Source organism: Sturnus vulgaris, chromosome 3 (genome assembly GCF_052056855.1).
Source record: "Sturnus vulgaris isolate bStuVul1 chromosome 3, bStuVul1.hap1, whole genome shotgun sequence".
Classification (NCBI taxonomy): Eukaryota; Metazoa; Chordata; class Aves; order Passeriformes; family Sturnidae; genus Sturnus; species Sturnus vulgaris.
In genome coordinates, this window is record NC_142245.1 from 71567089 (window position 1) to 71580937 (window position 13849).

General features: G+C 43.0%; 1 protein-coding gene across 1 annotated transcript in view; it reads left to right on the forward strand.

Annotated features, from left to right (window-relative positions):
- Window positions 1-4431: 4431 nt before the first annotated feature.
- The window catches only part of RTN4IP1 (reticulon 4 interacting protein 1), a 106189-nt gene continuing 96771 nt past the window's right edge, over window positions 4432-13849 (forward strand). Inside the window, exon 1 of the mRNA XM_088161948.1 lies at window positions 4432-4548. The gene's annotated coding sequence lies outside the window, so the exon portion shown is untranslated. The remainder of the gene's footprint in view (window positions 4549-13849) is intronic.

Sequence of the window (13849 nt, forward strand, 5' to 3'; positions counted from 1 at the left end):
GATTTTTTCATGGCAGTGTGTAAAATGAGCACTGATGCCAGGTCTTTATTACAGCTCTTCATTACAAATCTGTTTCTATGCTCTTCAGCCTCCAGCATCAGTGGTGGTAAGATCAGGCTTTTTGGGTGCTGCTGCTTTGCAAACACGCTGATGTGTCTTGATAATTGCAGCTGACGTGATATTCAATGCAAGTGAGACGTCACCCTGCTGCAAGTGCAGGGTGTGGAAAGCAGTGATTGCTTTAAAAGGTATCTGTATGAGTGTAGATTGCATTATTTTTGTATTATATGAATAAATGGACTTGAGAGAGTACAGTCTTGTGGAAATGGAGGTATAAATCAAATTAATCATGGAATCATAGAGTGGTTTATGTTGGAAGGGACCTTAAGGATCATCTTCTACCAGATCAGGTTACTCACAGCCCCATCCAGCTTGGTCTTGAATACCTCCTGGGACAGGGAGTCTACAAACTCTCTGGGCAACCTGTTCCAGTGCCTCACCACCCTGACAGTCAAGGATTATTTTTCCTAATACCTATTCTAAACCTTCCCTCTTTCAATTTCAGGCCATTCCCCCTTGTCCTATCATACATGTCCTTATGAAAAGTCCCTCTCCAGCCTTCTTGCAAGCCCTCTTTAGGTACTAGAAGACTGCTGTCTCTTCCCCAGGCTCAGCAACCCCTGCTCTATCCGTCTGTTTTCACAATAATTAAATGCTGGACAGGATAATTTTCATATTCTGATCTGGTGCGATTACAGTAACTATTCAGTATTATGGAAAAGTTAAAAAAAGAGGGTCAAAGCTGGTAAGGTTTGGAAATTCATGGCTTTGTTCCAGGTATGATAAACTATATAGCAAAGCATCTCTCTGTGAATCACATTTTCAGGCACTGATGATAACAGAAAATCAGGAATCCAGAAATAAGCTTATTGAAGATTTTGCACCACACACACACAAATGGAACATCTGGATGTAAATGTCATTGTCTATGGTGCATCCTTCCCCACAGAGATTAAAAATGTTTATTTTTCACCACATGAACAGTCAGATATAAAAGTTCCATTACTCTTGAAGCTTCATATCTAGAAAACTAGGAAATTTTTAAAACTGCTTTTCAAAAGAATTACACATAGAAATGGAATTTGTGGATCCCGTACATTCTCACAAAATCTTTCAGTTTTGTCTGGGAATTTGTCTTAGAAACATGGCTTGGTGCCAAAGCTATTGGCAAGTATTTATGGTACTCTGTTAACTTGGTTCCAGCTCTACCCTGTGTTACATTTTTGGCTGAAGTGATTGGTTCTGTAGCCCGTTCCTCACCTGTAGAAGCAGTGTCTTGTGTCCTTTCCCTCCTAGAGTGTAAGTTTCTCTGCTCTGGTGATGTCTTTTATGATGAGTACAGAGGATGCAATCCTGTTTAGTGCCTCTGAGCTTCCACAGTATGCAATTATCAATGTTAATGTCTCCAAATTGAGGAAGTGATTGGATCTAGCAGACTGCTTTGTTGTTTGTTTGTTGTGTAATTATCAGCATTCATTACAAACAGGTATGTCTAATTTTTCCAGCTCTCAGCAAGCTGACTACAATGATGGTATTATGGGTTGGGTTAAACTGACTGGAACTGGTGAGTGAAATGGCTGCCCTTCTGTTATGAATAAATGCAACAAACACAGAGCCAGCCAGACTTAAAAAAAAAAAAAAAAAAAAAAAAAGAAAAAAGAAAAAAGGACTTGTTCAGTATTATGTGAGCTCTGGATTTGAGCTGCTCACGGAGGAGTTGAAAGCACGGTGCTTTGGTGGGATTTCCCAGGGTATTGTTTAACCATGTGCCACAGAGTTCTGCAGTGAGCAAACAGCAGGTGAGAGAGAGACACAGAACAGTAAAATTGGAAATACGGTCTAAGAAAATATATGCAAGAGAGAAAGCATTTGAACAGCATCAACAGAAACCAAGAGCAAGGAGCAAAAAATCACCTGCTGTACCCAGAGACACGGGGTTCTGGCCAGCACACAGGAGTACACAGGGTCGTGTCAAAGAGCCTGTCCTTGGCTGAAGTGCTCCAGCAGTTTTATTTTATCAGAAAAAAAAATGTTCTTGCCCCAGCACACTGCTGTGTATCCTCTCTGTGGTGCAGATGGGAGACTGAAGCTACACTGATGCTCTGCCTGACAAACACCTTGCAATTTTATAATCAGCCAGGAATAAAACCTAGACATTTTGTAAAAAACGAAATCCCTTTATACCTGGACATATCTAGGGGTGATAATGTTTGGAAGGGAGAAATATCATTATTCAAGAGAATAGCTTGCCCTCGCTTCTTCTCCTGTATTTTCCCTGCTTTGTACAGGTGCTACAGCTTGACAAAGAGACACCATGTGCTCACAAGCACAGAACCATGTTCTCGGGTGTGCAGGCAAATCCTCTGGATCCAGGGCAGCCCATAGCCCTGGACAGCCGCCGGAATAGAGCCAAATCACAGTGGCTGTGTGGTGGGATGTGCTGGGAGGTGCTGGGCAGGCAGGGAGGGAAAGGAGCCGTGAGTGTCCCCGGTGTGTGTGCAGCCGGGAGGGACTGGGGGCATTGCCCGGGGGACCCAGGGCTTGCAAACAAACCCTGCTGCTAGTGCGGACACAATGGTCCCTTTGTTCACCGTGCTGGGAAGGAGTCGCTCGGGGCGGAGGATGCCGTGGGGAGGGCTGCCAGGTGCCAGGCAGGGCCACCGTGACGCCCTGCCCAGCGATGGGTGCAGGACAGAGTGGAGAAAAAAAAAATCAGCTCTTTAGAAGTAAATTCACCAAGAAAATGTGGAAAAAGAGGCACTGGCACTGTTTGGAAAATCAAGGCGATGTTTCTCTTGATCTCAATAGTAGGAGAAAGCAGAAAGTGTTTATTCTTCATTCATACACTGAGGGTGGTTTGGCTGGGGGGAGGTAAACCAGACTCTGTGCAAGTTTATATTGGTAACTGTGCCAAGAGAAATTACGAGGTGTTGCAGAAGGGCAGTTTGGGAGGTGTTTGGTCCTGACCTTAATAAAGGCAGATGTCACTTGTGTGCCACAGCAGGTAATTCCTACATGCCCTTAATTTTGCAGCTCAGGGTACAATAAAGTTCAGATGGTGAAAGTATTCTCTTGGAATGCACAGCAAGGCAATTTTTGTTGCACAGTTATTCAGCTGAAATGGGTTAAAGTACTTTATGTATAGTAGACACCAGTCCTGACATTTGCACCCACCGAAGAAATAACTTCTTGTTTACACACTTCCTAAGTTGGATACAGGGAAATCCACAAGTATGGATTGTTCATGCAGGTCAGGGTCTGAACTGCAGGAAATAACACTGGATTTTGAAGTTGCCACTGGTGATGCAGAGTAGCCATCCAAAACCACAAACGAGAATGGATTTCAAAGTTTTCTTGGCTGCAAACAGAATAAATAAATAGTGGGCAGTTCGAAGAAGTATTTGGTGCTGGACTTCCTTTAGCCCCACTAATATTTTGCTTGATTGCTGCAGTCAGTTCAAAAATTGTATCCTAAGCACAGGGTAGATTGACAGAGAGAAGAAAGCCCCAGTTCACGCTATATAAATGCTACCAAGGTTGCACCAAGGGCACTGAGACAGTTGTTTGACTGTTAGAAAATATGCAAAGGGGTATTTCCCCTGTGAGTTCTATCCTGCCCTTTATTTGTGTTCCTACATGCCGTTAGTGCCATGGCTGTATCAGGGTGTTACAAATTCCTCCCCGTTTAACCACAGCCAGTGCTTTTAAGGCTGGCGCTCTGGGGCCAGTTTCTGATCTCTGGTGTGATGAAGGAAATGTGAGAAGGATTTACTGCACCACCCAGGGTTTGCTCCTGCACAAGCAAAAGGAAGAGCGAGAGACAGATGGGCAGAGACTGTCAAAGAAAGAATTAAGGGGCAGCAACAGTTGAAAAAACCCCAACGAAACAAAGAGTAAGAATAAAATATGCAGCAATGCTACTTTTTTTATGCAGAGTGTTTTGTTTCAGTCTCTTGAAGATGTTTCGTGGGTGCTTCCTCCTGTTCTTATTTTTTAGTCTACTATTGTAAGAGCAGGTCATGTAAGGTTTTCAGGTCTCTAAGATACAGGCTTCGCCTAAAACGTTGACGATTCTACCCTGTGCTTCTGTATATTTTGCTTCTCTGCACACATTTTGCTCTGTGAATAGTAGTTAAAATTCCAGTGGGCTGCCCTCTCATTAAAATACCTTTAATGTTTTATTGGGATACCTCCTACTTAAAATGGTTTAACACATAAAGGTGCTCTGCTCATTTGAGAAAAAAATAAGCTATACTGCTGATGCAGAGGCAAAACAGTTTGGGTGGCTCTCCTGTAGATTGCTCTTTATGCAAATGATTCCTTGGGAACGGGCAGATTAACGTGTTTCAGGGCAGGATGGAGATGCAAATGCTGCATCTACTTGCCTGGGAGTGCTCTGCTGCAAACAAGCTCTCCTGCACATTGCTGACTGCTCTCTTTCTGTCTGAAAGTTCAGTGAGTGTCCTGGAAAATAATTACTCATTTAAGGTAATGTTATGAATGATGTTCTATTTTTCCCAATTTATCAAGCAACAAGATTAAATTTAATAGTAAGTTTTTAATAGTAACAAAATGAATACAATCAAAGTATTGGAGATGACAATTAAAGTATTGGAGATGAAACAATCAAAGTGCATATATTTAAGAATATACAAAATTTGGCAGTAAGTAATTTAGTATAATTGAGGTTCGTATAAAGCATAAGCAAAACCGACCGGGGAGGGGCCCCCCTCCGACCGGGGATACGGGGAGTGGCTCCCATTCCTCACGTATCAAAGCATCCAGGCTAACAATCCCACTTATATACTGTAGGCTACAGAAGTTTCTAGAAAGCTCCTCCTAGTTTCTATTCCTAAGATCTACGTAACTATACTGCACGGCGCATGCTCTACTAATGGGTTGGGAGTCTCTTGTCCTTTTAAGGGTCTTATTTCTGGTGAAGGCTCATCATCATCATCATCAGTGACGGAGGTGTGACCTGCAGGTAGCGCAGGCGCCCTGTGTGACTGAGCAGATGTTTTCCATAACATGACTTTAATTAAGTCCCATGCTTGGGATCATTCCATTTTTGACAGCTTCAAGGTTGAAGCTGTATTTCTAGATGCTGCTTATCAGACCTTCGTCCTTCGACTATTCTTATCTGACTTTCTTCTAACCTCCTTCTTCGACTCCCAACATCTGGGAGATGTCTTTTATCCTGTCTCACCCATCTCCCCCTTCTCACTCTGTAACAATTGTCTTCTATTGATCTAAATACAATTTTGTTAATATAGTTACAACTTAATTAGCACGAATCACATTTATCACAGTAAGGAAGGAAAGTCCAGTGTGCCTGTTTCTGAGCACTCTGCTTTCTTTAGGAAGGCAAGGTTTGGACCACTGTCTTGCTGAGAATGGAGAGTGGAGGAAAAGTAAAAACTGGAAAAGGTGATGCAAACTGAAAAACAACAAAGAGAGCAGATGAAATCTGAATGTAAAAAAAACAAAACAAAAAAAAACCCAGTAAATCCATGCAGGTTAGTTCTCTTGAATTACACGGATAGCTTCTGGTTGAAAAGGGCATTTTATAAGCCAGTCTAAGGAAAAAGAAATCTGCACTTTGAGAAAGGGAGAGGGGACTAAGCTATCCAAGCTGAGAGCAGAGAAAGGCAGAAATCAGCTCCAAAGATTTTGATTAAAGCTTTTTCTGAGAATCAGCTGTGTCTGGGTTTTCTCAGCCCTTGTTTTAACATGCTTGGTGGCTCCCTGCAAAAATCTTTCTCTAAGTGTTTCTGTTGGGGTTTTTGTCTTGTTTTGGTTTGACCGTCTGTTTTGGTTTGATTTCTTTTTTTATAATTATTTATCAAAGCCTCCTGATAGTGCAAAAAATGCTTTGTGCATTCAAACTGCTGTGTAGAAATAAATTTGTTGCCACTGTGCAACTGCTGACACAATCGTGGTGGGACATTTGGCTGCCTGCCCTGAGGGGTCTCCTCCAGGCTCTTGCCAGGACTTCAGACACAGAGCTGGGATTTTTTCTGTGGGGCAGTGGGACACGTTTGTCCTCACCAGTGCCCTGCTCAAAAGGCAGTGGAACATGAATTCATGAGTTGCTGAACATCTTCGGGGGAATCAAAGGCCCTGGAACCCACTTGAGATCTCTGAAAAAACTGGAAGATTTTTGGGGATGAAATAGAGTTATCTCCAGCTCTGCTCCCTGCAGGACTCTCAGCAAAGGGCTGATTTAGTACCAGAATTCACTCTCTAGTGGTGTTTGTTTGTGGATGCCTCCAAGGGGTTGACTGAGCAGACTCCTGTTTTTCATGCCAGCATTTCAGTATGACAAAAGAGGGAATGGCACCTAGGGGGGTCTGAGGATAATCCCAACACATGGGTGTGTGTAGAAAACCTTGTTGTAGCTGCCAGTAACCATGGCACAGATTTTCTGTTTGCCACCCTTACACAGTATTTTCTTTGTCACTGTATTAATTTCCAAACAAACTTGTTGTTATCCTGGTTGTCAGTGTAGCCTTGAAGTGCAGCAGAAGATTGTGGGAGGCTTAAAGAAAGACTGAGACACCACAGGTATTGCAAAGAGCTAATGGGACTTTCTGCATTTCTTCAAAGGAAATCTTTTTACAACCCCACTGAAGTAGCTAAACCCTTTTACTCAGTCTCTCTCCAAGGAGCAAGAGGTTGACAACATCCCTTCAGAATGTATTATCCCAAATGGTGCCTATAAACCACCACTGTTTTGACATGTCTATGTAAGTTTCATTCCAGATATATAATATCCAGATATATAATTGAAATATTATTGCTGCTTCACCTATGACTTTAGTTAACAGCTTGCTGCAAAACTAAAGTAAACTTTCATGCCCCATGCTGTGGTACAGACCTACTATGACCTCCTAATTTAATGAAAATATCTGGAAAACAGTCAGCATCTGAAGAAAAAAAGTGCCATTTGCTATTGTACAACAACTCTTACTGGAATCCCCTTAACTATTACCGAAAGAGAGCAGACATTCAGCTCTTCCATTTGCCCTCCCTCTCATCTATCCAGAGGGGGACAGTCCATTTCCTCCACTGATTGAATTAAGGACTGAAAATTCAATTTGAGAAGGAGAGTGGAACTGAAGATTTATTTTGATGTGCGAAAGTCTGGGGGTTTACTTGTTGGTTTTGGTTCTGGGGTTTTTTGTATGGATAAGGAGGGTACTCCGAGGTGTGGTGGCTACTTGGAGCAAGATTTGTGAGAATATGTACTGTCCATCATCCAGGCTGGAGAACTGATAAGGCAGACAGGGAATATGAAGGATTGAGTGCTGCAAAAGGGGGTGAAAGTAATTGTGCCTAGAATGAACGGGCCATCATTCCTAAATATAAATAGGTGTCCACATGTCCTCCAAAGCACTACCCAGAAAAGTAAATAGAAAAAGTAAGAGGGAAGGGAATACTCAGAGCTCATGTTCTAGTTGAATTAAATTTTTGTGTGCAGAAAAATAGGAGAGGAGACAAAAATTATGAAAGTATGGCATAGTATGTTAGTTGCATCAGAAATAATGAGTGATTAGATCTGATCTGTTGTGGAAAGTTAAAGGAGAAAGTTGTTAGCAAAGCACCAAGGAAGGTGTCTATAAACCACATTTTTGAGGTCTTGCTGAACAGTATTGCACAGGGTATTCACTACAAGCTAATTTATTTAATAGGGAAGTCTCAGGTGGAAATATGAGAACAACCTGGGAGCAAAATGATGATATTCTTCCTTCACAGCCTCCAAATTTCAGAGAGATCAATTTTTTTTTCATAATTAAAAACTGAAGACACCAAAACATGTCTGTGAGCTCATTGTAATCATATGGAACTTAAAATAATTCTAAGCCAGCTGTAAAGAGGAAGAAGAGATCCAGATGCCTGGGACAGATGGACACACCAGTCAGTCTGCTGTTTTAGTGGCACGGCTGAGGATATCTCAACCAGGAATTTACAAGCAATCTTGGCTGTCAATATAAAACTAAACTAAATGAAGCTGCTGCTGTGAAAATGGCCAAAAAAGCACATTCTGAAAGGTGGGAATAAAAACCTATTGTTAAAATTTTGAGTAATGATTTGTTTGGGATTTGTTGTTGTAGTTGATTTGTTTGGTTGGTTTTATGCTAGTATTAAACAAGAAAGCTTGACCAACAATTAATTTTAATTCTCCTTCTTAAAATTATGTCTGTTTGCTCTGGCAACATTCTAGCTACCTGAAAGTCTGGCCTGAGCAAGACTCTGCACAGAAGATGGTGACAAAAAGGACTCCAAAGGTGGCAGTACCCTTTAGGCAGCAAGGAGAAAAGGTAATGCTGACACCTTTCTTGCACCAGGCTCATATGTCAGTGATCAGGGAAGCCTGGGACAGTGTTTCTTATTAGGTTTCTGTAATATGATGCACACTCAGATAAGTAAGGCACACTTTTTTTTCTTTTTTGTGGCTACATCTCTTCTGAGAAAGGAAGAGGGAAATCCAGGAGACAGTCTGGTGGGATTTCTGTCCTCTTCATTTTTAAGATCAGGGGCTAGGAATAGCAGACTCTAATGGGAGACAGTGGCCAGGAGCAGTCAGAGGTACTTGTGTAAGCAGATGTTCAGCCATGCACTGTCTTACAGTGAGTCTCTGCCAAGATCTACTTACTGATAAAATTCAGCCTTCTGCATGTCTTGAAAACAAGGATTAGAGGATTAGGGACACGATGCTGGAGGAAAGAATGGAGTTCAGATAGAGATGTGTAGAATTTCTGAAGGAAAGGGACTAGCAGCTGCATGAGCTGCTCAAAATTTGGCCAAAAAACTCACCTAGGGCATGAATGGTTTAATGAGGAGGGTGACCATCCAAAAAAGAGGAACTTACGATTTAATGGTGTAGACTGATCTTGAAATATAGACAATCACTAGAATGAACAAAGAAAAAAAGGAGTTGGTGATGGAGGAGGGAAGACATGATGCTGGTGAAGAAGACAAAATTCCCATCCAAGATCCAAAGTTATGCTGAGTTTGTGAAGAGAAAACATCTCTGACAATTGATGTGGGTGTTCAAGGAGTCTCAGTGACAAAGGAAGCTTGACTGAGAAAGGAGATTTTTGTTATAGAGAGCTGCAGTCCCCAACACAAAAGCCAGAAGAGCAGTAAAATCTAAGAGTCTTTGAAGTAGAGGGCTCAGAGGAGGACCATGAAGATGATCAGGGTACTCTGATATGAAGACAACCTGAGAGACTTGGGGTTCTTCATCCTGGAGAAGAAAAGGCTCCTGGGAGACCTTGCAGCAGCCTTCCAGCACTTAAAGGGGCCTAAAAGAAATCTGGAGACACAACTGTTCAAGTTGAGGTTGGACAGGGCTTTCAGTAACATGGTCTAATGGAAGGTGTCCCTGTGCATGGCAGCAGGGTTGGAACTGGATGATCTTTATGGTCCATTCCAACTCAAACCATTCTAAGAAAATTAAATGTCTGAAATTTTAGAGGTGGAAATATAAACAAAAATCTCAGTCAATGGAACACGAGATTTTTCACAGCCTTCTTCTTCACCTGGGCCCCTTCAATGACTCAGATGTCCATGGCTGACCTAAAAGAAGAAAGAACATCCTATTGAAACAGGAAAGACTGAGTGTATGTGTTTGTTTGTGTGTGTAAGAGTTTTCATGCACAGAAACTCTTCTTGGGTGAGAATTTTGGTGCCTCAATAATGGCGTCGTATCCTGGAGACACTGGAAGAAGAAGCAAACATGGTTTGATAAAGCTTGTGATGTGATGTGCAGGTTTCAGGTGTGGGTGTTGGGCAGGTGAGAGGATCCATGCTGACCAGGAGATGTTGTAACAATGAAGAGTTGGTAGAATTCAAGAGCTCTGTATTTTGTGACATGCTGAGCATCATTCCTGTGCTATACACAGCAGTACTCTGTTGTCCTCCTTTCCTGGAACACTCTATCATGGGAAGTCAGCAAGCACTCTGGCTTTTAGTTTTGTAGATGGAAAGTCTATCTGCTATTGCAGTTGAGGGATCAGTTTCATTTTGGATCTTCTCTGAACACTGTTGCACGGATGTGATCACCTCTCTTAAAACTGAGGCTCTTATCCTTTTGTAAGAGGAGTAACTGTCCCCTCCTTTGACACACTCTTGCTGCCTATTTAGGGGGTTCTCTTGGTGCTGTCCAAAAATGCTATTGCTGCCCAGAAAGGTGCTTGAATACATCTAGAAGATTTTCTCACTCATGAATAACAAGTTTGCTAGGGTAAGTTCTTCCTTGTGCCACTTAGATATGAGCTTGAAGTATTCAGCCTGCTCCTAACAACACTGATGTCAAATTTTTGTGTGCTAGATTACGTGTGAATCTCTGCTGACTTTTCTTAATTTATCTCCACCTGTTCCTCTGCTATCCCAGGAAACAAGAGAATGAGGAAGTAGTAGGGTAACTTGGGTAAGGCAAAACCAAGGATAGTTCAAAACCTTTGTATATTTACTTGGCTTCTGCCAACTGTGTTCCTCTTCCTCAGACCTAGCTCTGCCTCTCTGCATTATGTTAAACAAGAGTTAAAAACTGCCTCTGTTCTGGAGTCACTGTTTGGAGCATCCCAGGAATGCTGGATCTCATTTATACTTGTACCACACCTGGCCACAATTCGGTCATGGTCTGGTTAAAGCTGTAGATGGTACATGATAGGCACAACTGCTGGGGCGTGATACTCACACAGTGTGTTCCTGTCCTTGAGATACAGACCGTGTGGAAATGAAGGAAGCTATTCCTTCCTGCAGTGCACCATCATGGTCCCCTCATGTGAAATATTTCCATTTGAAAAATGCCACCTTGCAATTGAAATGATACCTTAATTTAGAAAAATATTGGTTTCCAAGTTGCCCAAGGGCAACCGCTGGGCAAAAGTAGCTGTAAAATTGACATGACTTTCCATTTGACTGTGGGTCCTGTGTATGTGCTGGAGCTCTGCTCCCAGGAGGCCCCACACCCACCACCCTAGATTATTTTGGGATGTGGTGAGGGAAAGCTGGAGACTAGTGAGAGCTCACTGAACGCACAGAGATTCTCTTCTCCCTCCAGCTGGTGCCTGGCGATGCATTCCCACAACAAAATTTTTAATTAGAAACCCTTTGCCTCGGGAGTCAGTATATGTGGAGCTAAACTTATTTCCTGGCTTCAGTGAAGTTTCACTTTCTTCCCTAATTATTTGTTATTTTCTCACTTCAAACAGGTGCTAGATACACTCCCTTCTCATGTGTCTAAATTGTGTCTCATCAGCATGGGTTGCCTGTGGGGCACTGCCCAGTGCTCTGCTGCCTTTCACGGTGGTGACTGCACTGGTGAAACTCGTGGGAGTGTAGGGGAGGCTCTCTGTACCTGCCACTGTACAGTACAGTACATTCTTCTTGGATTAAACATTTACTGGAGAAAAGGTGGGCTGCTGTTGCAGGAATCAGTACTGCTTGACTTAACAAAGAGCAGTCTGGATGGGCCTGCCAAGTGCCATTCTTCCACAGGAACCAGGAGCCACACAAGTGTTGAAGCCCTTGGATATCTGCAACACGAGCACATCTTCCTCACTGTTCTTCAGGGACTTGATCTGGGTTTTGTTGTTGGCTTTATTGCAGTGGCAAAATGCAGAGATTTCTCTGGCATGCAGGTCTAACTAGGCAGAAATGCAGAAAAATAATGAAAAAACCCTTTTTTAAAATCTGGCAATCCGAAGTGTGCCATGTAATTAAGGTATTTAGAAAGCCCTAGATGGAAAGGATGAAGGATGGAAATCACTGTCACATTTGTCATCTGTACCTCAGGCCACATGAGATAAAAATCTAAGAAAAAATTCTGGACTTTGAATATTTAATTTCTTTGCTTTAAATAGGAAATTTTCAGGTACCAACTTTCAACATAGGCAAAGGCAATGTTACTAGTACACACTGATATTGAAACCTTATGCTATTTCTTTTTTTCTTAAAACCTAGTGTTTATGAGGACTAACTGCAACACATATTGGACAAATAATCAGAGGTGCGCATGAGTATTACCAGGCATCTCCATACAGACAAAAACTGCAGCTGATTGACAGCTGTCACTTCCCAAAGAATAAAACTACTTCATATAATAGAGAAATAATTTTTTTTTTTTTTGCTTAGAGCTCCAAAAGAGGAAATTAGACATCTTGACATCACCTAATTTATAGACATACAGAAGTTTTTGTCAGTTTAGTAACTGATGTAATGTTTATTCTTTCAATAAACTAATTTTAAATTGGTTGTTAGGCCATAGTTGTAATTCACGTGAAAACCAGGAAAATCAGAATGGCTGCAGCACCTCTTTGGGACCATGGAGTACTGAACTGTGCTTACATCTCTGCACAGCCCACATGAGTGCTTCACACTGTGCTTGTACTGAGCAACACAGGCACGAGAAGTGGCATGACAGTTTTCAGATCACTGCAGGGCTTAAGTGTAGCTTAAATGCAGCTTTATCTGCTGAAACCTGTGGATGCTGGGTATGTACACCCGAGTGGTATCAGAGCAGCCCCCCTGGCTGGCTGTGCTGATGGCAGTGGCTCACTCTGCCACGGTACTGAGCACAGACCTGTTCTACTTCCCAAGGCCTCCTCACAGCTTAAACTGTTTCTACATTGTAAAGCTGGAAGAGCTAAACCAGGCAGATTCTCAGCAAGGCACACTAATTCTAAATAGAAGTGACATTCTCTACCAGAAAGGACATTATTCTTCAGGAAAACACGAATTGTTTTGGAAAATAAGTGAATATTTTCCTCCAGAATATTCCACCCACTCAGAGCAATCCTTGTCTCCGTGCTATTGTTTTCAGCTGATGCTCCCACTTCTCCTCTTCTAAACATCTCTGGTCACTCCTTGCCATCCAAGGGAATGTTTGTTCCTCGTGCTCCAGTTCCCACAGCACAGTGGCAGTGCCAAGCCCCAGATGCAAGAGGAGGGTGCCCCATCTGCAGCCTTTCCCCCTGCAGGTTTATTTCTGTGTGTAGGGGTAAACTCTGTTTTTCCTCTGCACAAGAGAAGAACCTGTGTGTGGGCTGCTGCGTGTGTCACGGCAGAGCAGCTGGCAGGTGGTAACTTGTTTATCAGCAGGAAAGAGAGCTGCTCCTGAGCTTTCCCTGCTACCCCAGCTGCTCCTAGGCTGGGGCTTGCCTGCAGAAACAGCGTGAGAGTCAGACCTGTGAGAACTGGAGGCTGTCAGGTGAGAGAAGGGCAGTGGGAAAGGATGAGTGAGGGCTATGGCTGTGCACTCAGGACAGGCAGGACTGTGAGGATTTGTGCATGCAGGATTTGTGGGACAGATAAAGAGGGAGGTAGAAAAGTTATGTGTTGATTTGGGTAAACCAGTGTGGAGAGACTAAAGGGGAACAGAGGACAGGCAAACTCACTATCCTACAAAATAAGTTCCAGCCCTGCCCCAAACTGACCCTGCTCCTCATCTCCTCCTCTGTGCTTGGAAGAAGGCTCAAAGCACCCCATGACTACCTCCCAGCCTCCTGCACCCATCCCTACAGTTGTGTGGTCACCTCTGCCAGGCAAGGGGAGAGCTACAGAAGCTCCACAGCCCTGGGGATGCCCCTGCTGCCTGTTCCCCACTCAAACATGGGGAAAAGCTGGTGCCTTCATGCTCTCCTGGGGGTGGACACGCTCTTATATTCTGGCTTTGGGTGCCCATTGCAGTGGGAGTTTCCCATGGTACAAGACTTATCCTTGCCACCCCTCTGTCTGCTTGGAGTTAGGCATAAGATCTCAACTGTATTTCTGAGGCCTT